This window comes from Chrysemys picta, chromosome 8 (assembly GCF_011386835.1).
Source record: "Chrysemys picta bellii isolate R12L10 chromosome 8, ASM1138683v2, whole genome shotgun sequence".
Lineage (NCBI taxonomy): Eukaryota > Metazoa > Chordata > Testudines > Emydidae > Chrysemys > Chrysemys picta.
Window position 1 is genome coordinate 44,134,648 of NC_088798.1, and position 12,490 is coordinate 44,147,137.

The following is a 12,490-nucleotide window of genomic DNA, read 5'->3' on the forward strand; positions in this document are numbered from 1 at the left end:
GAGATTTACTATGGCTCTATGCAAAGGACTGTGGCTAGTCCTCAAGGTTACTGCCACCCAGGATTATCCCCTCAGTACATACTGATGCTGAATTGCAACAATTTTGCATTCCCTGCTGCACACAAGCACAAGGAGCCAATGAAGTTGGGCCCCCTAACACCAATGGCATATTTGGCTTTTAACTACTTTAATTCAGTTCCTTGAGTCGTGAAGCCAAAGTGACTGGGCTATGCCCTGTGATTCTTGGGTGTGGGGAGAGGGAAGGGGAAGTTACCCTTCCCTACAGGCTTTGGAGCCCCTCAGTCTAAAGGCTGCAGTAGCACTGGCAGTTAATGTGACTTCCCCCTCCACAGGGGAAAATGGTCAGAGATTCTGCATAGTTGCAAATCCCCACCTCTGCCCTTCCCCAGCACCCCTCAAATGTCTAGCACGTTGTAACACAGGAGTCCCCACTGAGGAGAGCTCTGGAGTGAGTTGGGGGTGCAGAAAGTAGGCTGCATTACTTCTTCAGGGTCAGAGCCTTCCACATCTGCAGAGGAAGCAGCAGGATGTGACCTACTTGAAGGAGTGAGTGAAGCTCTTTGTGTGGGTCTTCTAGAAAACAGAATAGATTTGGACATTAGTCAGCTTTGCTGCACGCCAGCAGTGAATTGCAACTCAGAGAGGAACAACTGGTGGGAGGGAGAGGGTGAGTAAGGCGAGAAGCCTTAGAAACTGCTTCTAGCAGGCCTCTTTTGAATTATTTTTAAACTTCAAGTGGGATGAGATGTAATTTACACCCACTTTAAGGCCCCTTTACACTGTCAGCCTGGTGTAAAGAGCCTTAGTGTAAGTGAGAATGGGGCCCTGAGACTTTACTGTTTCTTTGTGAAGGAAGTTAAGAGATTGGTGCTACTTTACAAATAAGCCTGTATAAACACAGGCCTTGATACTGTAAACACTTTATATGCTGAGGAACCCCATCAAACTCAATAAAACTAATCAGGTGTATAAAGTTACTTGCGTGCAAAAGTGTTTGGGGTTCAGGACTATTATAGTTAGATTTTATTCTTTATCATGAATTGTTTTGAAAAATATTTTCCATTTTGTTCCAAGCCATTCTGTGCCGAGACCTGTTGCCAATTGCTGATGGAAATCAGTATAGATCCATTCAAGTCAATGGAACACCACCAGTTTACACCAGCTGAGAATTAAAGTTGACATAAATTCTGACATTTCAGCATTTGTTTTCATCCCAAATTGGGACAAAAAACTGAAATTTTGAAAATCATGTAAAGGAAATTCTGAAAAATGTTGACATTTTTGATTGAAGCAAAACATTTTGACATTCCAAAATTGAAATGTTTCATGTTGGTTTATTAACTGTCCAAAACCACTTTGTTTCAAATCAGTTCAATATTAAACTGCATTTACTCATAGTGGTACATTATCTTATGGGAGTTGTATCAGGAACCTGATGATGGCATTCACCTCTATGAACAAGAGGTATGATCTGCTGGTCTAAACATAACTTAGCCAGACTACATCTCCCCTAATACACCCAGAGTCATGTGACTCACATGAGGCACTGCACAGCATGGACCCACACTGCATTATGGGATATGTAGTCCTCCAGGGAGCCTGGCCCTCAGGGAGATAATGAGGACTGAAATTACATGTCTCATCTGGCAATACTACACAAAGGAAATGCTAAACTAAAGTTCTGTTGAACTGATCCAAAACAAAGCCTTTCAGGTCAGTTCAAAATATGAACGTTCTGATTCGGTTGATTTGTTTGAGCCAACCAAAAATGAAATATTTCACTTAGATTTGCCAGATAGAAAATCAACACTTTTTGGCAAGAATCAAATTTTTCCCAGAGAAAACTTCAATTTTGAAGAAACTACATTTTCTGACAGAAAATCATTCAACTGGAAAATTCCCAATCAGCTCTCCTGAGAATCTCCCCCCAAACCCTTAAACAAATACAAAAAAGAAATGCATCAATCCAAATTTAAGTTTTGCCACGCACATAATTATTCTAAACTAAAAACAAAGCTTTGCTAAAATCATAATTTCTTAAGAATCCCACCTATTATCAGATATACAGGAAAAGCAAGTCTGTCAGTTGTCTTATACATTAAACTTAATGTCATCCATCATCTTCACAGCTTAGAGCAAGTATAATAGACTGCTTGTATAACTACAGCTAACAACGCCTTTGCTGCTCTGTGGTTTCTCTCATTCTGTTTACTTCTGTTTTTCTTCTTCAGAACCCTACTAAAAAGGAAGAGGGTGCAGTGTACTGTGGTTTAGAGCTTAAGCTCTCCAAATGGTGAAACTGGGTTACTATAGCACCCACATGCTCAAGTAATCAGCCCTATCTTGGTGCTAAACCACAACTTCTCTAGAGCAGTCATGTAGTTTCCTGATTAACTTCTTTTCACCAAATTTGCATTTCTAATTATTTTTAGTTGTACAGGCCCCTTATATGATAGAAAGCAGGGTTTCCAACATGAAGATACTGGTAATCTTTGGAAATACAATGAAGTGTGTCTTTCAGGGAGTATTTGTGAATACATGAAATATGCCTGCAAGAGGGGAGCAGATCTAATTCTGACTTAATATGTATTACAACTGCAAAATGCTGGTTTTTGTCCACAGTCATAAACATCCTCTGTAGGTGAGGAATGTAATAAAAAAGAATGAAAATACTTAGCTAGCAAGACTGAATATGTATAGGATGCTGTATGAAACAATAACAGTGGTATTTATTGACACTGTGATGTACACTTAGCAATTCTATGTTGAATCAAAAGAAAGACTACATCTTTGTTTGCTTTTTCCTTTTGAATATTTCCAGTATTCATGAAGTGAGAAACTGAGAGCTATACTTAAGTAGATACGATATTAAACATTTGTTTTGCAAGTCTCACCACCCAGCTTTAGCAATGAATCTTCCGGCACTGCTATATTTTTGATCTTCCTTTTCAGAATCGACTGTGAGCAGACTAGCATTTGTACAAGATGATGGTTTTGTGGACAGAACCACCAGGGACACTGGATTGAAACAGCTAAATGCCTATTGTGACCAATGGAGAAAATGGGGGGAAATAATTACTAGGCCACCCTCCCCCCCAATATTCTCACTGGTGCTTCTCCAGCACATTGGGGTGGGGATTGAACTGGTGAAGGAGAGAGCACAGCCCTCAAGAAGGTTGAAAGGGGTCAGAGGCTGAAACCAACACTGCCTTGTAATGGATCAGAATTAGAGTCAGAAGTGGTGCTCATCACGTCAGACCATCCATTGGAACCGTGGGATGTTTGGCTCTCAGATTTCTTTTCTAAATATATTCCACTGAGTTCCATTACAATTCTAGTGCTGCCTATGACCTGGAAAATATTGGGGGAAACTAGTTTTGCCTGGGAAACCACATTCCAATAATGCTGGGTACAACTAGTGTGCATTTTTTGCACAAAATGTTTCCTTTCTTTTAAAAAAGGCCATTTTTCAGTTATTTTATTTTTATCTTTTTGGAAAAATTATAAACATAAACATGTAACACTTTTCCCAAACTTTTCTATGATATTTTAAATTTTTTTATCAAAAATGTTTTCAGTCATCAACTTTTTTGTATACTGAATATTGGCAGGAAATTTTCCCAAAGACAGAAAATGGGTCTATTTTCCTGCAAAACAGAAACATCTTTGAAATGTTTCACAACATTGTTTTTCAACCAGGTCTACTGCTGAGCCATGAACAGTTTAACAGTGAAAGCAGTTGCAATACTTTAGCCACTTGGGACTTGATTCAAAGCCTACTGAACTCAAAGAGCATCCTTTACCTTTAGGACTATATCCTTGTAGTTAATGTAAGGACTTCAGAACTGGCCCTTAAAGAGATGTGATAATCTTGAAATCCAATCAATGTTTAAAATGAATTAAAAGCAATTTCAGGAATTACACTTCTCCTGGGTTCCTCTTCCAATTATTGAATCAATACAATCATATTTTCCTATTTTTATTTTTTTTAATTCTCCTCTGTTGCTATGTAAAAGACCCAAACAAACAAAAGGGGAAACTGACAAACTGGCCTTGTCAGGTCAGGTAGGGAGAGTGACACAGACAAGCGATAAAGCAGTGTTTCCCAAACTTGGGATGCCGCTTGTGTAGGGAAAGGCCCTGACGGGCCAGGCCGGTTTGTTTACCTGCCCCGTCCATAGGTCCGGCCGATTGCAGCTCCCACTGCCTGCGATTCACTGCTCCAGGCCAATGGGAGCTGCTGGAAGTGGCGCAGGCCGACGGATATACTGGCTGCCGCTTCCAGCAGTCCCATTGGCCTGGAGCAGCGAAACCGCAGCCAGTGGGAGCCGCGATCGGCCGGACCTGCGGATGCGGCAGGTAAACAAACCGGCCCGGCCCACCAGGGGCTTTCACTACACAAGCGGCGTCCCAAGTTTGGGAAACACTGTGATAAAGGATCTGATTTTCAGATGTGCTCACACCCACAACCACTCACTGATTTCAGTTGAAGTTAGGAAGACTCATCTCTTCTTAAAATCAGGTCCCATGTGTAGTAAAATGCACAGAGAACATGCAGGAAAAAAAGGAGAGAAAATAATGTTTTCTCTAATCTCTCAAACTCACTGTAATATTAGCTGCTATTTGTAACAAGAGTAGGTAAAAGTTTCAAATGCAAGCATGACTTTTAAGAAGATGGTGTTCTTTTCAAAGTGTATTTAGTTTTTATTACAGTAGTGCTTAGAGGCCCAACTGAGATCAAAAAGCCTTTGTGCTAGGTGCTGTACAAACATAAAGAGCTTACAGTCTCAATAGACAAGATGGACAAAGGGTTGGAGAAAGGAAGTACTGTCCCAATTTTATAGCTGTGAAATTAAGGCAGAGAGAGACAAGCTTGAGAGTGACTTGCCCAAGGGTACACAAGAAGTCTGTGGTAGAAACAGAATGTAGATCTACTGAGTCCCAGTCCATTACCTTAACCACAAGTTCATCCTTTCCCTACCAGTAGGATACAGCCTAAGGGATAAATCACTTTCCTCCTCTATTTGTTTGGGGATGTTTTTTGTTTTGTTTTGTATGAAGATATAAACTTCCTTGCAATTATCCTTAAGAGTGCTCACACTAAAATTTCTGGCTACTGGATTTTTGTTGTTGTTGCCTGTATATTTTTGTGTGCTTTTTAAATGAAGCCATAATATAGAGAGTGTAAATAAACCTAGTATTTGTCTAAAATATTAAACTTTCCACATTGCAGCACTTCCTCCAGACATCTGTACAAACTGTTAAGTACATTTAAGGAGCAAATTGGTAACCAATGGTACAAAGAAATAGATGCTGTAAGTCTTCCGATAAATAATGGGTAAAGTTACACTAGTACAGTACAATTTAATTTGAGTCTTTCCTAAAACCACAATGCATCATGATGTGCTTTTTATTTAATTGTGCAAGTAAATGTGTGTGTGTGTGTGTGCTGTGTACAATACTTCCATAGAGTCAGGTAAGTCAGCAAATCAACGTACTCATTCTGACAGACTAGTTTCATTATTAACCTCTTAGCCTTTCCTCCCACAAAAGAGATGAAGCAACTAGCAATTCAACAAGGCTATGAAAAGTGCACATTTCATGGGGGCACTGAATATGAAGTTACCTATGTGTGCAAGTTATTATTGCATTTCCCACTGTAATTGCAAAATCAAAATGTTGTCATTTGTGCTATAGAAGTACTATAGGTGAAGGTTTAAAACTGCTTTCAATCAATAGACATTATTACTATGGACTAGATCCTGATTTGGAGTATTTCAGCATAGCTCCATTGACTTCAAAAGACTACAGTGCACTGATTTACGCCAACTAATGATCTGGCCCTAAATGTATCTACTGTAAAATTGCAGATTCTAACTTATACCTTATTGACTTCAATAGATTGGACAGGATTTCAGTGCAAAATTTGACTCCATGGGGTCTTTTGAAGTGAACGCGGCTGGATGGTGTAAATCTGCACAAAATATCTCCACATATTTAGACAAGAGACTCACTTAATAGAGCTGAAGATGCTAGGTACCTCAGTTGGAGTAATAATTTGAGAGTTGCAATGATACTTTACTTAGGGTGACCAGACAAGTGTGAAAAATTGGGACCCTTTTTGGGGGTTGAAGATGTGGGGGCATAGTTGTCTATATAAGACAAAGTCCCTAATATCTAATGGAGAAATCCTCAAATTAGGATCTGATTCTGCCCCAGGAGTTTTTCCATTGACTTTAATGGGAACAATATCAGGGCCTTAGAGAAGATAACTTGAATTTTATCTGAATCAGGCAAGAATCAAACTGTACCTGACCGCTTAGATGATAAGATGGATCTGTATAATTCCTCTAGGGCTGTGCATTTCAAGCTTGGGGGGGCACATGGGCCAAATATAGCAGTCTTATTTCAGAATGGAGTAATCTGTGTGCCATTGCTCTACACCTACAAGGTGCAGTCTTGTTTTTATTATACTGCTACTCTGCCTGATGTAGTCCTAGGAGGGCTCTGGAGAATCCTTAACAACAACAGAGGTATCTGACTCAGAATAAAGATACAATTACATCAAACCCTCCAAAAGAACTTTATTTTCCAGTGAACTGTCACTTGTGATTCTACAACTTCTTGCTCCGAGCCTCACGGAGCCTTCAGCAGTTGTTGTGCTTTCTGAATCTGAATCCCAGCCCTCACATCACTAAGAAACTGTACTCTAAACTGCATCGCTAGTCTCATTCATCTTCCATGACCCAGATTCCTTCCAACATTAAGAAAAGTATCAAACCAGCACTGGCTGATAGAGATCCAGTATCTGTTTCCTAAAAGGTAGGGAGAGCCTTAAAAAATCCATCCAGCTGGGCAGAAAAAGCTTAACGTCATTTCAACTTCATGCCTGAAGCTTGTATATGCCATTTGGTAGGTTCGTCCATTGTAAAGTTGGCTGAATACAATTAATCAAGTACATGGATTAATTTTTAACCAGCTGTAGCTCACTAGATAAACTAGATAAATGCAGACATATACAACTATTCTTGCAAAACAAAGGCTTGTCAACTATAAAAAAAATCTTCTTATATATTCTCTGTTCTTACATTCATTTGGAATTCTCCTCTCACTCATGTACAAAAAGAGGAAGGAAGTTCTAGAGGCAGGGTGCTGCCCTCGGACTCATGCGACCTGGTTTCAATTCTCTGCTTTACCATTGACTTTGTGGGAACTTGGGCAAGTCACTTAGTTGCTCTGTGCCTCCATTTCCCCATCTTCTAAATGGTTATAATAGTACTACCCTGCCTCAGAGGGGTGCTATGAGGATAAATACATTAAAGATTGTGAGGTTCTCAGATAATAGGGGCCACATAGAGAGCGAGATACAAAAGACTGTAGCTGCTTATGCATCTGGTTCTGCCGCTCTTATAGTGGGTAGTACCCTCTGGCCCAGAATTTGCTCTCTCATCATGCTGAGCCATCTTAGTAGAATCTGGTAGTACCTTACTCCACAAGTAGTGCTGTTGAAGAAAATGGGACAAGTCACAGAGTATGATACTATTTAATGTGAGCAAAGGTGGAAGTATCTTAAGTTTGGGACTACTCACCATGAGTAAGGATGGCAAACAGTGGCACTGAACCAATTTTTATAGTGGGGGGTGCTGAAAGCCATTGACGAAAACTGTAAACCCTGTATATAATGGAAACCACTTCAAGCCAGAGGGTGCTGTCTCACCCCCAGCACCCTTACTTCCAGCATGCGATGGCATGGCAGAACCTGGTCTTTATGCAGATTAAGCTCAGCTCCATACAGTATCAACCTATGACTTATGGTGCAGCGAAATGCCACATCACAAGTTGGCTAGAGTCAGATAAAAGGGGACTAATTTTTATAATAGAAAAATAATTGAAAAAGGTTAAGTAAATGAAACACCAAAGAAAAGTGTCCAGGGAGTTCCACCAGCTTTTAATTTACTATTCCTAAATGAATGTTACCACAAAAGGAATCAGCCATGAAAACTGGTTGTTTTCTTTCTGCTGGTTTACAGGGACAGAGTTATGAAGGCATTTGGCTCTTGGCAGAACTATCCTCAAGATCAAAATTCACTTTTCAATCTTTTCTTGTGCAAAATTAAGATAAGATTTATACATGACAAGAGGTAAGGGCCTGATTCAGAGCCCACAGATGTCAGTGGGAGTCTTTGCATTGACTTCAATGGGCTCTGGTTCAGGCCTGATATGACGTATTTGATAGAAACAGCCCGAATGGATTTTTGATTCTGTTAATTCATCTTGTTAGGGATACTTGATTTTCTTATTTTACACAGAATCAGATTTAACCTTTCTTTCTAATCCCCCACTCACCATATTTTTCTAGACTCTACTCAGTTCCCATTTTTCCATACACACAGTGATACTCAACACCTAGAGTAAACTAACTGCACTCCTAGCACAAGACCCCAGCAAGTTCAGCAGTGTCATTTCTAACCTCAGCAGTATACTTCATTCAGAGAACTGGAACCCTCCCTCTGAGTCCTCACTTCCCTGTAAAGACATTCTGGGATGTTACTGCAAGGGTAGCCACTGCACATGCTTTATAACCTAAGGGCTTTATTACAGAACAACCATATCCACATTGTCAAGCACTTACATCTATCATCCCACTCCCTTTGAAGGGATAACTCCCGTGAGGAAGCACTTGCCTGTAGAAATGTAACATCCATAGTTGGGGCCTAGAGTTTTGTTAAAATGTAGGTGAAAAATAAGAATCTGCCTGAATCTGATGAGTGTAATAAAGAAATTCTTAGGGAAAGGTTATATGGAGAAAAATTAGAGGAAACAAAGGAACAAGAATGGTGGTGCACAGAAAGATCCAATACAAATAATAAAAACAAAAAACACCACCAACCAACAAACCAGCTCTCCAGTGTACTAACGTGCATGATCCTATACCCATGAGGGATTTTAACTATTCAGATATCTGTTGGATAAAAAAACTTGCCAAACATGCATTATCAAAGAGTTTTAGAAGATAATATTATGATTCAAAAAGCAACAAATCCAACTAATAGAGAAGCCACTCTGTATCCACCTCTGATCTTCAGTTGATGAGCTTGGAATGGGTAGCAATTGTGAGAATTGCAGGCAAGCTTAGATGACGTGACCAAAGAATCATAGAAGAGTCACAGAAGATTAGGGTTGGCAGAGACCTCAGGAGGTCATCTAGTCCAACCCCCTACTCAAAGCAGGACCAACACCAACTAAATCATCCCAGCCAGGGCTTTGTCAAGCCGGGCCTTAAAAACCTCTAAGGATGGAGATTCCACCACCTCTCTAGGTAACCCATTCCAGTGCTTCACCACCCTCCTAGTGAAATAGTGTTTCCTAATATCCAACCTAGATCCCACTGCAACTTGAGACCATTGCTCCTTGTTCTGTCATCTGCCACCACTGAGAACAGCCGAGCTCCATCCTCTTTGGAACCCCCCTTCAGGCAGTTGAAGGCTGCTATCAAATTCCCCATCATTCTTCTCTTCTGCAGACTAAACAAGCCCAGTTCCTGCAGCCTCTCCTTGTAAGTCATGTGCCCCAGCCCCCCGATCATTTTTGTTGCCCTCCACTGGACTCTCTCCAATTTGTCCACATCCTTTCTGTAGTGGGGGGCCCAAAACTGGACTCAATACTACAGATGTGGCCTCACCAGTGCCGAATAGAAGGGAATAATCACTTCCCTCGATCTGCTGGCAATGTTCCTACTGATGCAGCCCAATATGCCGTTAGCCTTCTTGGCAACAAGGGCACATTGCTGACTCATATCCAACTTCTTATCCACTGCAATCCCCATGTCCTTTTCTGCAGAACTGCTACTTAGCCAGTCGGTCCCCAGCCTGTAGCAGTGCATGGGATTCTTCTGTCCTAAGTGCAGGACTCTGCACTTGTCCTTGATGAATCTCATCAGAGTTCTTTTGGCCCAATCCTACAATTTGTCTAGGTCACTCTGGTCCCTACCCTCCAGCATATCTATCTCTCCCCCCAGTTTAGTGTCATGAATTATCTGATTTCAGCAAAAACAACAAGGAGTCTGGTGGCACCTTAAAGACTAACAGATTTATTTGGGCATAAGCTTTCGTGAGTTAAAACCTCACTTCTTCGGATGCATAGAGTGAAAGTTACAGATGCAGGCATTATATACTGACACATGGAGAGCAGGGAGTTACTTCACAAGTGGAGAACCAGTGTTGACAGGGCCAATTCAATCAGGGTGGATGTAGTCCACTCCCAATAATAGATGAGGAGGTGTCAATTCCAGGAGAGGAAAATGTGCCAGCAATGCCCCTCTGCCATGTACATTGGCCAAACCGGACAGTCCCTCCGCAAAAGAATAAATGGACACAAATCAGACATCAGGAATGGTAACATACACAAGCCAGTAAGTGAACACTTCAATCTCCCTGGTCAATTTTTTACAGATTTAAAAGTCACTATCATTGAACAAAAAAACTTCAGAAACAGACTTCAAAGAGAAACAGCAGAACTAAAATTCATTTGCAAATTCAACACCATTAATCTGGGCTTGAATAGGGACTGGGAGTGGCTGGCTCACTACAGAAGCAGCTTTTCCTCTCCTGGAATTGACACCTCCTCATCTATTATTGGGAGTGCATCCGAAGAAGTGAGGTTTTAACTCACGAAAGCTTATGCCCAAATAAATCTGTTAGTCTTTAAGGTGCCACCAGACTCCTTGTTGTTTTTGTAGATACAGACTAACACGGCTACCCCCTGATACCTGATTTCAGCAGTGTGCTGAGTGTCCATAATTACCACTGAAGTTAGAGAGAATTGTGGGTACTCTTCCTGTCCGAAAATCAAGCCAGCTATTTAAGTGCCTAAATCAGATATAGATACCTAACTTTAGACACTTAAGTGTGTCCTAAATGCTTTCCCTTCTCTTCCCCGTAGGTTGTTATCAAATGTTATATGAAATATGAACCTTGATTTCAATATGAATGATGTATCTAGAAATGGTAAATAAAATAGAAAAAATGCTCATCTGATTTTATTTTAACATCTAGCAGGAACATTTCTGTACAAAAGGAAATTTTTGGAGAAATCTATGAAAATGAAAATTGGGATTCAAAATGGAAGAACTCTAGCAATTTGTGTTTATGGGGATTGTGATGTTCACTCACCTTACCAAATAAATTGGGTGGCACGAAACTCAGATTTCTCATGATCTTAGTGAGAACACTTAAATTAATGCTGTTTAAAATACTTTCTTTACATAGACAGACTATTTTTTCTTCTTTTGAATGTAACAAGCAATTTTTGAAGTTTTTTGTAAAATCTTTGCACTTCACTTTTAATGCTTTAAAATGTGCAGCGTGGGAACTTTAAGCAAAAAAGCTGGCAAAGAAAAGTGAAAGCAAAGATATCAGGTATACAATGTAACACGGCAATTTATTTTATAAAAGTATGTTGTAGATTTTTTAAAATATAGGGACCCAGATAAAGCCCTTAGGCCATAGCTGGGAGAACATCTGATTTCATGCTCCAGTTACCCTCAAACTCCTTCTCTTTCACAGACACAGCAGTGAGGTACACAAACCAGGGAATTTAGCAGACCTATAAACATTTTCTTGACCTGGACTATAAGGCATTTTCTGAAGCATGCAGTGGCATTTCAGATAGTACCAGCAAGAATTCACAACCTTGAGAAGAAACTCAAACAGAAGGACATCAAAGCTGTTTATTTTATCAACAAAACAAACCTTGATTTGTAGCCACAAAAAATAAAAAAATAAAAATGTTTGGTAGCAGAATATGTAATACCACCTGTAGGATTGTGAGGACAGATGGAAAAGCTGGTTTAAGAGGCTTGATGCATCAAAGGTGGTAAGACTTCACCATTTCAAAGCCTAAACTCCACAGAAATCTAGTTGAAATAAATGCAGATGAATATATGAGAGAGAATAATTTACTACTCTTTAAAATCCATTCATTGTAGCTTTCTATAAATAAATGGATTGGGAGCCCATTAAAATAAGGTATTCGTGCACACTGCTGTATATATATTGTATACCATATATGTAACGGAAGACATGCAGAGGTAGGGAGTTCTGATGAATGTTGAGGAAAGCACTTCAGCATTCATTTTAACCACTGACTTCAATGGGACTCAAGTACATGCTTAAGTACTTTTGTGAACAGCGATGGTTTTCTGAATCAGGACCCTGTGAGGATTGCTGCAGCAGAAAGCTGCAGACCTGACTCTAATCCTAGGATCACCCTAGCAAGAAATAACCATACTTGTTATTCGGGGAATTGATAAAGCATTTAATCAACTTTCATCCATACTGGCTAGCGAGTACATGTGAACCACTACCCTGCCTACTATTAAATGCAAATAGACTGGCTCCTGTGTTTGTAACGGTTTGACATTCTAAGGGCTGGCCTGCACCAAGGGTGTCCGCCATTATGGTTGTTTAAA

At 40.2% G+C, this 12,490-nt stretch overlaps 1 protein-coding gene across 8 annotated transcripts in view; it reads right to left on the reverse strand.

Annotated features, from left to right (window-relative positions):
* Positions 1–12,490, reverse strand: part of PTPRC (protein tyrosine phosphatase receptor type C) — a 134,008-nt gene that overhangs the window by 86,229 nt on the left and 35,289 nt on the right. The window lies entirely within an intron of this gene.